General features: G+C 37.0%; 1 protein-coding gene across 2 annotated transcripts in view; it reads left to right on the forward strand.

The window, feature by feature from the left end:
• The window catches only part of SLC16A7 (solute carrier family 16 member 7), a 197,932-nt gene that overhangs the window by 112,789 nt on the left and 70,474 nt on the right, over positions 1-14,669 (forward strand). The gene's annotated exons all lie outside the window — the stretch shown is intronic.

Below are 14,669 nucleotides of genomic sequence, written 5' to 3' on the forward strand. Positions count from 1 at the left end.
GCAGTAACATAAGCTGTAAGGCAAAACATGATTACATTTATTTTAAAGTGTATACACATAACAACTTAGGTTTATATATATTTGTATTTTCATACAAATACAAATAAAGAAGAATACCTGAAAAACTATTAATAGCAGGTGACTTTGGAAACTGGCTGTATATTTTTGAAATGCTTAAATATTATATAGTGAATATATCCTATTTTTCTTTTAAAAACTTAAAAAAAATGCTAAAACAGCTTTATTAAACAAATGTAAATATATCCCCCTGTTAACTTGGTTGTGAGTTGTAACAGGTACTTCTATTTCTATTTTATATACACTTTTCATATCTTTTTTTCCAAATGCTATTTTTTTCCTGCTAGTTAAATTTTAATCAACAAAGACAGAAAAAGTTGGCTCCTGCTTATAGATTTTGCCTAGTAGTTCTCATAATGTGGCCCCCAGTTGAGCAACATAATCATAACCTGGTATCTTGTTGAATATGTAGATTCTGGATACCACCTTAGATTTACTGAATGAAGCTCTGGAAGTGAGACCCAGCACACTATAGATTAATAAGTCCTCTAAATAATTCTGATGCCCACTAATGTTTGAAAATTACTGGTCTAGGCTCTTCCTCTAACACACCTGCAAGTGTTGCTGCAATAAATGTGATTATCTGTAGTTCTTGAGCATCATGATGTTTTACTATTCCACATCCCACCTGCTCTTTCCTTCAGCTGAAGTGTCCTTCACCACTACCTTCCTCCATCTGACTAATTCTTGTCTATAATATAAGATGTATGCGTGTGTGTATGCTTAGTCACTTAGTTATGTCTGACTCTTTGCAACCTCATGGACTGTAGCCCACCAGGCCCATCTATCCATGGGATTCTCCAGGCAAGAATTCTGGAGTGGGGAGCTATTCCCTTCTCCAGGGGATCTTCCTGATCCAGGGATCGAACCCAGGTCTCCTGCATTGCAGGCAGACTCTTTACAGTCTGAACCACCAGAGAAGCCCAGAATGTAAGATACACAGAAACATCAACTCCCCTATCCTTGAGGTCTGACATTGCTCCAATTCTAAATCCCTGTGCATACCTTCTCCATAACAAGCATATCACATAACACCATATATATTAAATTTACTTGGCACGTTTCCTGTTCTTGAGGACAGAAGCTATATCTTATTTGACTTAATTCTCAGAATACAGTAAGGCATTCAGTAAATATTCTTCAATGTACAAAAATGAAAGAGAAGTGAATGTCTTGGAAATAAGTATTTTTACCACTTTTGAATTAGCATACAGCTGTGTAGAACAGAGAAAAAAAAGTAAATACTCTGTTTCTGCAAATTAAAACTCCCTGAATTCAAGCCCTTATTCCACTATGTTCTAGATGTACTGTTTAATTTCTTATATTCTTCCACTGTAAAATGAGAATTTTAACAGTGGCTATCTTTGAAACTTGGTGATTAATTAAGGATTCAATAAGGATCTATAGTAATTATTAGCAGAATCATTATCCAATAGCATAAATAGTATGTAATTCATTCTGTCTGAATAATAGTCTGCCTAAACTTTTCAATGTTTTTATGTTTAGAGAAAACTTTATCTAATCTTTTTTTAACCTTTTAGTATGCTTGTAGTCTTTTCTTCTCTCCCTGAGCCATACCTTAGGAAAAATAATGTATGGTACCACAATCAACGAGGATGAAAATAATGTGTGGTTTTATTCTGTTCCCTCCATCTCCTCACAGTTTTTAAAGCCACAGAAAACTTTCTAGAAACAAGATCTTACTCAGAATTCTAGTATCCAAGAGTCATAGAGATCCTGACCTCTACCTAGTACCATGCCCTGACTTCTTCCCTGAAATGATCCCTGAGATTCCTCTTAAAATGCTTAGAATTTCTTGGAGCATAGTTAGAAAGCCATTTATATTATCTTTCTCACCTCTTCTATTTAGTGACATTCTCTAGTTGAGATAAATGGAGTTACATCTAAGAGATTTTGAGTATCACATATTGCATTTAGTCTTCAAAGATTTTCTGGTGTTTTCTTTCTTCCCTTAATTTGAAAAGAAGGTTATTAACTGGCATTAGGGAATGGAAATTGAAAAGAAAAAAAAAAAAGATCCTGAGTATTCTAGGAAGACTACAGGGCCAGAGAATGCCTTTCCTACTTTTCTATTAAAAAGCTCATTTTAAAAAATTGAATAAGAAAAAAAAAATCAAGAAAAAAAAAAAGAATCCATAAGATCACATTATACCAATGATAAGATGCAGAAGTACACTAGAATCCCCTAGAAGTTTCTATGAACTACAATACTGTTGGATCAGGATTAAGAAATAGTACTACAGCAAGGTGACTCAACCTGGCAGAGGCATCCAGTAACATGGGCCTCCATCACACTACAGTAAGCTTCCGTGGTCTATTGACTCCTCTGCCTACTGAATGGCTGAAGCTACTGGGGAATCATTGCTCTTTTTGGGAATCGTAAACATATTCAGTTCCATCTATGACATATCACTTTGTCAATTGCAGTATTATGATTTTATGACCCCTGCCCCTTATGTCCCTTGAATTATCACATTTATGGGAGCACTGAAGACAACCTAAGGCAAGTGGATGAATATATTACGGCCATGCACTTGATAGACAGAGAAGCCTGGCAGGCTACAAACCATGGGGTCACAAAGAGTCGCACATGACTTAGTGACAAAAGCAGCAGCATGTACTCGATAAACTATTATGCATACATTAACTAATAATTATGAAAATTATAACAATAAAATGGGAAATACTTATTATATAATCTTTAATGAAAAACTCATATTTCTGCAAAATTCAAAATATGTGACAAAAATGATACATAAACAAAAAATACACAGGCCATAGTAGAAGGGTGAGGATTGTAGAAAAAATTATATTTATTTAATTATTCAAATTTGGGATAATACTATTATAATATATTGATACATGAAATACTTTAAGTTAATATTGTACATTTAATTATTTGTCCTGGTTGGGGTTTTGATGACACCACCCTTATGGCAGAAAGTGAAGAGGAACTAAAGAGCCTCATGATGAAAGTGAAAGAGGAGAGTGAAAAAGGTGGCTTAAAGCTCAACATTCAGAAAACTAAGATCATGGCATCTGGTCCCATCACTTTATGACAAGTAGATGGGGAAACAGTGGAAACAGTGTCAGACTTTATTTTGGGGGGCTCCAAAATCACTGCAAATGGTGATTGCAGCCATGAAATTAAAAGATGCTTATTCCTTGGAAGGAAAGTTATGTCCAACCTAGATAGCATATTCAAAAGCAGAGATATTACTTTGCTAACAAAGGTCCGTCTAGTCAAGGCTATGGTTTTTCCAGTGGTCATGTATGGATGTGAAAGTTGGACTGTGAAGAAAGCTGAGCACAGAATAATTGATGCTTTTGAACTGTGGTGTTGGAGAAGACTGCTGAGAGTCCCTTGGACTGCAAGGAGATCCAACCAGTCCATTCTAAAGGAGATCAGTCCTGGGTGTTCTTTGAAAGGAATGATGCTAAAGCTGAAACTGCAGTACTTTGGCCACCTGATGCGAAGAGTTGACTCATTGGAAAAGACCCTGATGCTGGGAGGGATTGGGGGCAGGAGGAGAAGGGGACGACTGAGGATGAGATGGCTGGCTGGCATCACCGACTCGATGGACATGCGTTTGAGTGAACTCCTTGAGTTGGTGATGGACAGGGACGCCTGGTGTGCTGTGATTCATGGGGTCGCAACGAGTCGGACACGGCTAAGCGACTGAACTGAACTGAACTGAAAAATATTTTAATTTTGACTAGTCTACAACCGATTCAAATATGTAAGATTATATAGTGAAATTGGAAGATATATTTTATTGAAAGATCTTAACTTCATTTTTAAAGTTTCTTTTTTGCTTGTTTTATGACGTTTCTTTAGTTATGCATAAATGAAATTATGAGGTTCTCGTATAAGTTGCAAAGAGATACAAAGAGACAGTACCCACACATTTTATTTAGATATAAATTACATTAGCTGATTACCAACTACCTGTAACATTTACTGTACCTATTTTTGTCACAAGTAAGCATCACTAAGACAATTGAAACTTTAAGCTAAAATTTCTCAGAATTTAGTTTAGTAGCTATTACATCCATTTTGCAGAAAATGAAACTGTAAGTCAACTATGTCAACTATCTTTTAAGTCCACCAGCAGCATTTGTTTTGAACTAGGCTCTTACAGAGTTAACAGCTAGACACTCACTATGGTCATGTTAATCTTCAATCATTGAAGTGTTCATATCAACACCCTCTCTCCACCCTCCTGTGCTTTATCTGTTCTAATACTTGCTTTGTTTGTTATCACTTGCCTGAGTTTTCTGCCTTCCATTAATTCTAGCTGTGTGCTTCCCCAAAGACTTAAGGAGAAAGTTGTTAATTTGGTAGTTTTGCCAAAATAGGAAGAGGAAACAAAAGCTGGAGCCCACAGAAAAGTTACCATCCAGTGAATTGAAGACAATGGTAGCCAGGATTTAAACTTCAAAAGGAAGGGCTATGAAACTCTTAGGAAACTCATCATGAACTGCTTCTTCAACTATACACTTATGAATGAATCAAATTGGTAATTTTACTTTTTGATTATAATTATTATTTCCCTACACATCCTTGTCATGTTTCTCTGCAAGCAAAGTATACTTTGTCCTCGCTGACGCTGGATTTGTTTTTTCAATGAAATATAAACCAGTGATGTCCAAGAGTGAACAAACACATGTCCAAAATGTCTTTGCATGTTTTGACTTCATAGTCTTTACTTTCCAATCTGAGAACATGTCCCTGTAGTTTGGATCCCTACAAATAAGGAGTATGTTTGAAAGTCAGCTAGGGCCTCTCGGGTGGCTCAGTGATAAAAGATCTGCCTGCCAATGAAGGAGATGCAAGATATTCTGGTTCAATCCGTGGGTCAGGAAGATCCCTTCAGGTAGGAAATGACAAGCCACTCCAGTATTCTTGTCTGGAAAATTTCATGGACAAAGGAGCCCAGCAAGCTATAGTCCATGGGGTCACAAGGAGTCAGTCATGACTTAGTGACTGAGCACATGGATTGAAGGTCACCCAAAGTCACCAGAGACCACCAGAGTAATAGTTAATCCATACCTTCAAGTAGCATAAACAAGAAAGAAAGAAATAAATGTCTGTATTTTTCATCCCTAAGATACTGTATTTGTCTGATAAAACCACAAAATCTGATGTCAAGTGTTTAATAAAACAAAATCTTAAGATGTGTGACATTGGCTTTAGGGAAAGGCAGCAGGTGGTGACGGAGAAGGCACTGGCACCCCACTCCAGTCCTCTTGCCTGGAAAAGCCCATGGATGGAGGAGCCTAGTAGGCTGTAGTCCATGGGGTCGCTAAGAGTTGGACACGACTGAGTGACTTCCCTTTCACTTTTCACTTTCATGTATTGGAGAAGGAAATGGCAACCCACTCCAGTGTTCTTGCCTGGAGAATCCCAGGGATGGGGGAGCCTGGTGGGCTGCCATCTATGGGGTCGCACAGAGTCGGATATGACTGAAGCGACTTAGCAGCAGCAGCAGCAGGTGGTGAGGACACTTTTAGAAGAGGCTAGAAAAATGACAACTTCAGTTAGGCAGTGGCAAAATATTTGGTATTTTGCCTATGCTACCTTTAAAGAAAATACACACAATGCAGTTGAAGTTCTGGGACAAGAGATATGGAGGAAAAACGCGGGTAGATTAGTTGGTTGTTATTACTCTGTTTAATAAGTACTAGATATTCAAGCTGATTTTAGAAAAGTCAGAGGAACCAGAGATCAAATTGCCAACATCCACTGGATCACCGAAAAAGCAAGAGAGTTCTAGAAAAACACCTATTTCTGCTTTATTGACTATGCCAAAACCTTTGACTGTGTGGATCACAATAAACTGTGGAAAATTCTGAAAGAGATGGGAATACCAGACCACCTGACCTGCCTCTTGAGAAACCTGTATGCAGGTCAGGAAGCAACAGTTAGAACTGGACATGGAACAATAGACTGATTTCAAATAGGAAAAGAAGTACATCAAGGCTGTATATTTCACCCTGCTTGTTTCACTTATATGCAGAGTACATCATGAGAAATGCTGGGCTGGAGGAAGCACAAGCTGGAATCAAGATTGCCGGAAGAAATATCAAACCTCAGATATGTAGATGACACCACCCTTATGGCAGAAAGTAAAGAGGAACTAAAGAGCCTCTTGATGAAAGTGAAAGAGGAGAGTGAAAAAGTTGGCTTAAAGCTCAACATTCAGAAAACTAAGATTATGGCATCTGGTCCATCACTTCATGGCAAATAGATGGGGAAACAGTGGAACAGTGTCAGACTTTATTTTGGGGGGCTCCAAAATCACTACAGATGGTGACTGCAGCCATGAAATTAAAAGATGCTTACTCCTTTGAAGGAAAGTTATGACCAACCTAGATAGCATATTTGGAGAAGGCAATGGCAATCCACTCCAGTACTCTTGCCTGGAAAATCCCATGGATGGAGGAGCAACTTAGCAGCAGCAGCAGATAGCATATTAAAAAGCAGAGACATTACTTTGCCGACAAATGTTGGTCTAGTCAAGGCTATGGTTTTTCCAGTGGTCATGTATGGATGTGAAGTTGGAATGTGAAGAAAGTTGAGCACCAGAGAATTGATGATTTTGAACTGTGGTGTTGGAGAAGACTCTTGAGAGTCCCTTGAACTGCAAGGAGATCCAACCAGTCCATCCTAAGGGAGATCAGTCCTGGGTGTTCATTGGAAGGACTGATGCTGAAGCTGAAACTCCAGGACTTTGGCCACCTCATGAGAAGAGTTGACTCATTGGAGAACACCCTGATACTGGGAGGGATTGGGGGCAGGAGGAGAAGGGGATGACAGAGGATGAGATGGCTGGGTGGCATCACTGACTCAATGGACATGAGTTTGAGTGAACTCTGGGAGTTGGTGATGGACAGGGAGGCCTGGCATGCTGTGATTCACGGGGTCACAAAGAGTCAGACACGACTGAGCGACTGAACTGAACTGACTGATGCATCTCATGATAACTGCTTTTACACAGTTCTCAAAGTATAGTATTATAAATCAGAGGAATTATTTGATATAGGATATTAATTTCTAATTCATCATAAATAACTATCTGCTGGTTCATATTATTTTTTCTAATTCTCCCATTATAGAAGCATCTGTGGTTCGTTTGACCCTTGTTATCAATTGTTAGCATTCTCAGAGTTCTTTTAACCGTAGTACTAGTTTGCATTTACAATAAGTTGTGTTACTGACATTTTGTGGCCCATGCTCTATTGATATCTCCGCTGTCTAGTTGTTAAAGTAAATCTGTCAGTAGGATGTAAAAGGTGGCCCACTTTGAAGAATAAAATAACCTCCCAGGATTAGACTCCAATTTAAATTCAATTACATGTTGGAGAGGAAAAGATTTGATTCAGTTAAATTCCTATTATAAAACTGGGTGAGTTGTCACCAAAACATAAACACTGTACATTAATTTGACATTGCTGTATCCTCTGTATAAGACAGAGGGGACTAAGAGCAAAAAGACCAGTCCATTATTCTCTAAGGAACATATTAATTCCTGTAGGTGAAAACATAGTTCACTGTATAGGTAGGATGTGAAGAACAACTCATACTTTATTGATAGGCTATCAAAAAGAATTTATAGTGAAGGCAATAGCCTCTGAACATCTACTGCTTTAATTTGTGACTCAGTTTGCTAAATATATTATTTCTGGACTATTTTGAAACAGCAACTATTAGATTGTGTAGACTGTTCATAAAGGTTCATGAAATTGACACATCATGGTTTAGATTGAGGAAGTTAAAGAATTATTATTTATAAAGTATATAAAGGAACATTCTGATGTAACTGAATGAAAAAGGCCTTGAATATAACACTAGCATCTAAGCATTGACCATCACTTTAATACATCACTTTGTTCTACACTTTCTTCTCCATAGATTAATCAACCCATACTGATTTCTAGAAGGGAAGGTGCAATTCTCAGCCTTCAGACATCCTACCACATACATTTTTTGAAAAACACTTAAAGTAGCCAAATGTTTTCATCAAGCCCCCTTTTGTTAACAACAATGTCATATTGTAGCCTATATACTAAAAAACGTTATACAAAGGACATGTAAATAAGCTGGAATAATAGTGAATTTTCTAAAGACTTTGAAGGATAGTTGGCAGTTAGTATTTCAGAGAACAAATATTTGAATTCTGATGGAGAAGACAGACAAGAATATGTGCAAGGATTTAAAGATGTACGTTCACTAGAAATAAATAAAATAAATAGAAATAGAAATAAAACTGAAAGAGTGTATTTGGAAGCAGAAAGAGCAGCCTCCAAGTTGGTGTGTTAAGATGGAATCGAGAACAAGGAGCCTAACAGAAGGATGCTAGTCATGGTATCACTGTGATCGCTGACTGGACACTACACTTTGGAAAAATCACTTTGTACCTCTGATTCCTTATGCTCTTATCTGCAAATGTGATTAAAAATACCACTTCCTCTTATTTCATGGGATTATGATAACTAATTGAAGTTTTAGAAAAAAATTGAAAGTGCTAAAGCATTTCTTAAGCTCCTTGTTTTAAGTAAAACCCATCATAAACATGTGACATATTATGTGAATTGCTAAGAAATCAAATTAGCCAATACTACAGCATGCCTTCAGTATATATACTATAGTATATATAGCCTAGTTACAGTAATCAACACTACTTAAAAAAATTTATTGGAGTATAGTTGCCTTACAATGTTGTGTTAGTTTCTACTGTACAGCTAATTGAATTAGCTCTATGTATACATATATCCCCCCGTTTTTTAATTTCTTTCCCATTTAGGGCACCATAGAGCACTGAGTAGAGTCTCCTGTGCTATACAGTAGGTTTGGTTAGTTATCTATTCATGGCATGGCAACCAAGTATTCTTGCCTGGAAAATCCCATGGACAGAGCAGCCTGATGGGCTACATTTTAAATGCTTAAAGAGCTGTACACGACTTAAGCAATTTAGCCTGCACACAGTGTTTATATGTCAACCCCAATCTCCTAATTCATCATCCTTTTGACCCCCTTAGTGTCCATACATTTTTTTTCTATATCTGTGTCTATTTCTGCTTGGCAAATAGGTTCATCTATACCATTTTTCTAGATTCAATGTATATGCATTAATATACAATATATGTTTTTCTCTTTCTGACTTTACTTTTGACAGTCTCTAGGTCCATCTACATCTCTACAAATGGCACAATTTCATTCCCTTTCATGGCTGAGTAATAACACTGCTTTTATAGAGATGAATAAGCTATAAGCTTCATGCCTACCTGAACGCAGCCTCCAAAATAGTTTCTTTCCTTCCTATATTAAGGATTGTTTTTTTTCTATTGGTTTTTTTAATCAGACACACAAATTTTGAAACACTGACTTCCATTTTTAAAACTAAAGATCAGTATGTGCACTGCATGATTTTATTTGCATAAATATATGTAAAAATATGATAGTTTAATAGGTGTTGAGAAAGAGATATAAAATAGGTGAATATAGTTATAGCTATCACAGAAGTTTCCTGGATTATTGACTAAAGTGTTGAAAAAACCCTGGGTATGGGTTTGTCTTTCTGGAGTAAAATAGAACAGTCAGGTTAAAGCTCTGTGACAGTTTTGTAGAAACCTTGGTAAGCATTTAAAATGTGGCCTTGTCATGTGCTCTTGGGCTGGCCCCTGTGTTGACCTTCATGAACCATGATGATAATTAAGCACAGATGGAGGGTCAGTGCCCATTTGTCAGGAATGCCTGAGGCTTTCCTCTGAGGCTTTGCCCTGAACTCCAGGCAACTCTTTCTGCCAGAGGAAACTGACTGAAAATGTTTTTCCTTCAAATATAAGAAGGGTTTTCTTCATTTAATGGGCTGGTTACTTGTGGTAGGATGGAGTTGCCACCCTTGAATTACTCAGCTTAAAACAAGTCACAACCAGAAGGGAAAGAGACACGTGTACCCCAATGTTCATCGCAGCACTGTTTATAATAGCCAGGACATGGAAGCAACCTAGATGTCCATCAGCAGATGAATGGATAAGAAAGCTGTGGTACATATACACAATGGAGTATTACTCAGCCATTAAAAAGAATACATTTGAATCAGTTCTAATGAGGTGGATGAAACTGGAGCCTATTATACAGAGTGAAGTAAGCCAGAAAGAAAAACACCAATACAGTATACTAACGCATATATATGGAATTTAGAAAGATGGTAACAATAACCCTGTGTACGAGACAGCAAAAGAGACACTGATGTATAGAACAGTCTTATGGACTCTGTGGGAGAGGGAGAGGGTGGGAAGATTTGGGAGAATGGCATTGAAACATGTAAAATATCATGTATGAAACGAGTTGCCAGTCCAGGTTCGATGCACGATGCTGGATGCTTGGGGCTGGTGCACTGGGACGACCCAGAGGGATGGAATGGGGAGGGAGGAGGGAGGAGGGTTCGGGATGGGGGACACATGTATACCTGTGGCGGATTCATTTTGATATTTGGCAAAACTAATACAATTATGTAAAGTTTAAAAATAAAATAAAATTAAAAAACAAACAAACAAAAAAAAAAAAACAAGTCACAGAGGCTCCTGAGCCTCCTGGTAGGTCCAGAGCAGAGGTAGCTGCTTCTCCTGCTGTTATTCCAGACATAGAAGATCCACTGAGTCTGGAACTCTCCATTCCTAGCCTAAGTTAAAACTAATTCCAACCTTATCCGTTTCTCAGATTTTATTTGTGGCTCACCTTAATTCTAATCCCAATCCTCCTTTTCTCACTGACTCAGCAACTAGATAACAGATTTTCCTCATGCTCTCAAACCTCATTTAGCCTGATATTGATGCACTTTAATTCAACACTTTTCGGTAGGTGGCCCTGGATGCAAGGCAGGCAACTGATTATTTAATTGACAGAGTTTACTTTTTCTTAACTTTCATCTAGACAAAGGAATGTGTGACCCAAATAAAATAAACCCTCAGTATCAGATTTAAGTTGAAATAAAGACATTTGATATATTAGGGCAATTTATTAGCTTATTCATCAATCACCCAGATCTGATTAGGGCATTTGATTTTTAAACCACAAGATTTCTAAATACTTTTGGTTTCATTTTTCATGACTCAGTGTGTCTCATTGTAAGACCTGTATTATTGATTTGTTATTGTTTAGTCACTAAATCGTTTCAGATTCTTCGTGACCTCATGACTGTAGCCCACCAGGTTCCTCTGTCCATGGGATTTCCCAGGCAAGAATACTGGAGTGAATTGCCATATCTTTCTCCAATATTGATAGTATTTCTAATAATATCTTTAAAATTTTCTATTTATTTTCATTGTCAGTGGATATTTTATTTAATTGAATTTTAGAGCAAATTATTTAAATGAGTATAGGGAGTTATTGGACAGCTAATGAATACCAATAAATTTCCTTCTCAAATGGTAGATGTGTAATTTACCATTACTTAGAAAAACAACGGATCTTCATTTCATACTTTTAATTTTTTTCTCTTGCACCCATTTCATCAGTTTGTCCATATCTAAGTAATTGGTAATGAACTGACAAATATATATGCACAAATATATTTATGTATATATATTCAGTTTTGTTAATTATTAAAACATGGTCACAACTTACTGGATGAATTAAAGGTAGTGACTCTAGTGAGATTTGTGAAACTCAATTTTACATGTAACCTATGTTTTTCCATTTCTTTAGAAAATCCAGAGTCTGCACTATCCTCTCTTCCTTTGTATTGCCTTCAAATACCACACTTCAAGCAATAGTAATGAGGTTTAACAGTATCACTCATAATCCAAAGAAGTCTATTCAAGTGAACATCTGTGAACTGTGTTTTTTTTCTACTCTGTTTTTTCCTTGATTATGCCCACAAATAAAAGGAATAAGATTTTCTACTCTGTTTTTTCCTTGATTATGCCCACAAATAAAAGGAATAAGACACAGTAGCCATAAGTTGTATAAAATATAGAAATGTGCACAGAAAAATAACCTGAGCCTAATGAATGTGTATGAATTTGGTCTGAACTATTGGTCAACTCAAGACTTGTTAATAATAAATAGGTAATAATCCTGAAAATGGAATTTTTTAAGCCTTCATTGATTTTGGTCTAATTTGCAATTTTTCAGCTCAGAGACCCTAAGATGTCAATTTAAGTAGAAGAAACAAAACAGGTTGGAGATAAGGAAGTGAAGAAGTATCTGAGTAGTGACTTGCAATGAGGTAGATGCAATTACAATTAAAGTCAAGTAAAATATGCTGGAGAAAGAGTAGAAAAGATAATATCCTGAGATAAACTGGTGAGCTATGAAAAAATAACAATACAGAAATCAGAGTACTGAGGAAAAAAATAACTCCACCATATAATGCTTTTTAAAAAGGCCTTTTCACTTTTCTGTGAGCATAGATTTCAATGGAAATCCTAACATCAACCCTGCTCATTAGTAAATTTCAATATTAATAATAATAACATTATTTGAATATTAGTATATTTAAATATTTATATTGATATAATGATTTTAAAATAATGGGCTTAAGATAATTAAGAAATGTTATTTATGATTTGTTAAATGAAAAATAAATCATCCTGTTGTATTTCTGTGTTTACTCTAGCTTATAGATGTGATAAATGCTACAATAGTTTAAAATCATTAATTGATAATGAAAGATGTTTTAGATTCCTTTATGCAAGCAGGAAAATTGCAGAATGAGGACTTTAAACCTCATGATAGTTTATCAGATCAGATCAGTCGCTCAGTCGTGTCCGACTCTTTGCGACCCCATGAATCGCAGCACGCCAGGCCTCCCTGTCCCTCACCAACTCCCGGAGTTCACCCAGACTCACGTCCATCGAGTCAGTGATGCCATCCAGCCATCTCATCCTCTGTCGCCCCCTTCTCCTCCTGCCCCCAATCCCTCCCAGCATCAGAGTCTTTTCCAATGAGTCAACTCTTTGCATGAGGTGGCCAAAGTACTGGAGCTTCAGCTTTAGCATCATTCCTTCCAAAGAAATCCCAGGGCTGATCTCCTTCAGAATGGACTGGTTGGATCTCCTTGCAGTCCAAGGGACTCTCAAGAGTCTTCTCCAACACCACAGTTCAAAAGCATCAATTCTTCGGCGCTCAGCCTTCTTCACAGTCCAACTCTCACATCCATACATGACCACAGGAAAAACCATAGCCTTGACTAGATGAATCTTTGTTGGCAAAACAATGTCTCTGCTTTTGAATACACTATCTAGGTTGGTCATAACTTTCCTTCCAAGGAGTAAGCGTCTTTTAATTTCATGGCTGCAGTCACCATCTGCAGTGATTTTGGAGCCCAGAAAAATAAAGTCTGACACTGTTTCCACTGTTTCCCCATCTATTTCCCATGAAGTGGTGGGACCAGATGCCATGATCTTCGTTTTCTGAATGTTGAGCTTTAAGCCAACCTTTTCACTCTCCACTTTCACTTTCATAAAGAGGCTTTTGAGTTCCTCTTCACTTTCTGCCATAAGGGTGGTGTCATCTGCATATCTGAGGTTATTGATATTTCTCCTGGCAATCTTGATTCCAGCTTGTGTTTCTTCCAGTCCAGCATTTCTCATGATGTATTCTGTATATAAGTTAAATAAACAGGGTGACAATATACAGCCTTGACGTACTCCTTTTCCTATTTGGAACCAGTCTGTTGTTCCATGTCCAGTTCTAACTGTTGCTTCCTGACCTGCATACAAATTTCTCAAGAGGCAGATCAGGTGGTCTGGTATTCCCATCTCTTGAAGAATTTTCCACAGTTTATTGTGATCCACACAGTCAAAGGCTTTGGCATAGTCAATAAAGCAGAAATAGATGTTTTTCTGGAACTCTCTTGCATTTTCAATGATCCAGCGGATGTTGGCAATTTGATCTCTGGTTCCTCTGCCTTTTCTAAAACCAGCTTGAACAACAGGAAGTTCACGGTTCACGTATTGCTGAAGCCTGGCTTGGAGAATTTTGAGCATTACTTTACTAGCGTGTGAGATGAGTGCAACTGTGTGATAGTTTGAGCATTCTTTGGCATTGCCTTTCTTTGGGATTGGAATGAAAACTGACCTTTTCCAGTCCTGTGGCCACTGCTGAGTTTTCCAAATTTGCTGGCATATTGAGTGCAGCACTTTAATAGCATATAACAAAAAGTAGTTTACCATATACAAATGCCCTTTGATAGTTCTTTAATATTCTTCTAGAATTATTTGCTTTCCAAGCATTGAGAAATTTGATTACTTTAATAATAGAATGACAAAATTCAATAATATATAAATTCAGATTATTTAGACAATTTTCAAAGACTGAGTGCTATTTTCATCTGATTTAACCACCACTTACAATCTGTCTCTTTCCTTTTCTGTCTTACTTAATATTATAGTTTTTATAAGATGCTATTTCCAGTGCTCATATGCCATCAATCCATCATGTTGGATTAACTGATGACTAAAGAGAAATGAAATTAAATAGCTAGATAGACAAATTTTTATTGTTTCCAAGAAACCAAAGATGATTACAAAAGCAGACCGTAAACATTCTGAAGACATAC

This window comes from Bubalus kerabau, chromosome 1 (genome assembly GCF_029407905.1).
Source record: "Bubalus kerabau isolate K-KA32 ecotype Philippines breed swamp buffalo chromosome 1, PCC_UOA_SB_1v2, whole genome shotgun sequence".
Classification (NCBI taxonomy): Eukaryota; Metazoa; Chordata; class Mammalia; order Artiodactyla; family Bovidae; genus Bubalus; species Bubalus kerabau.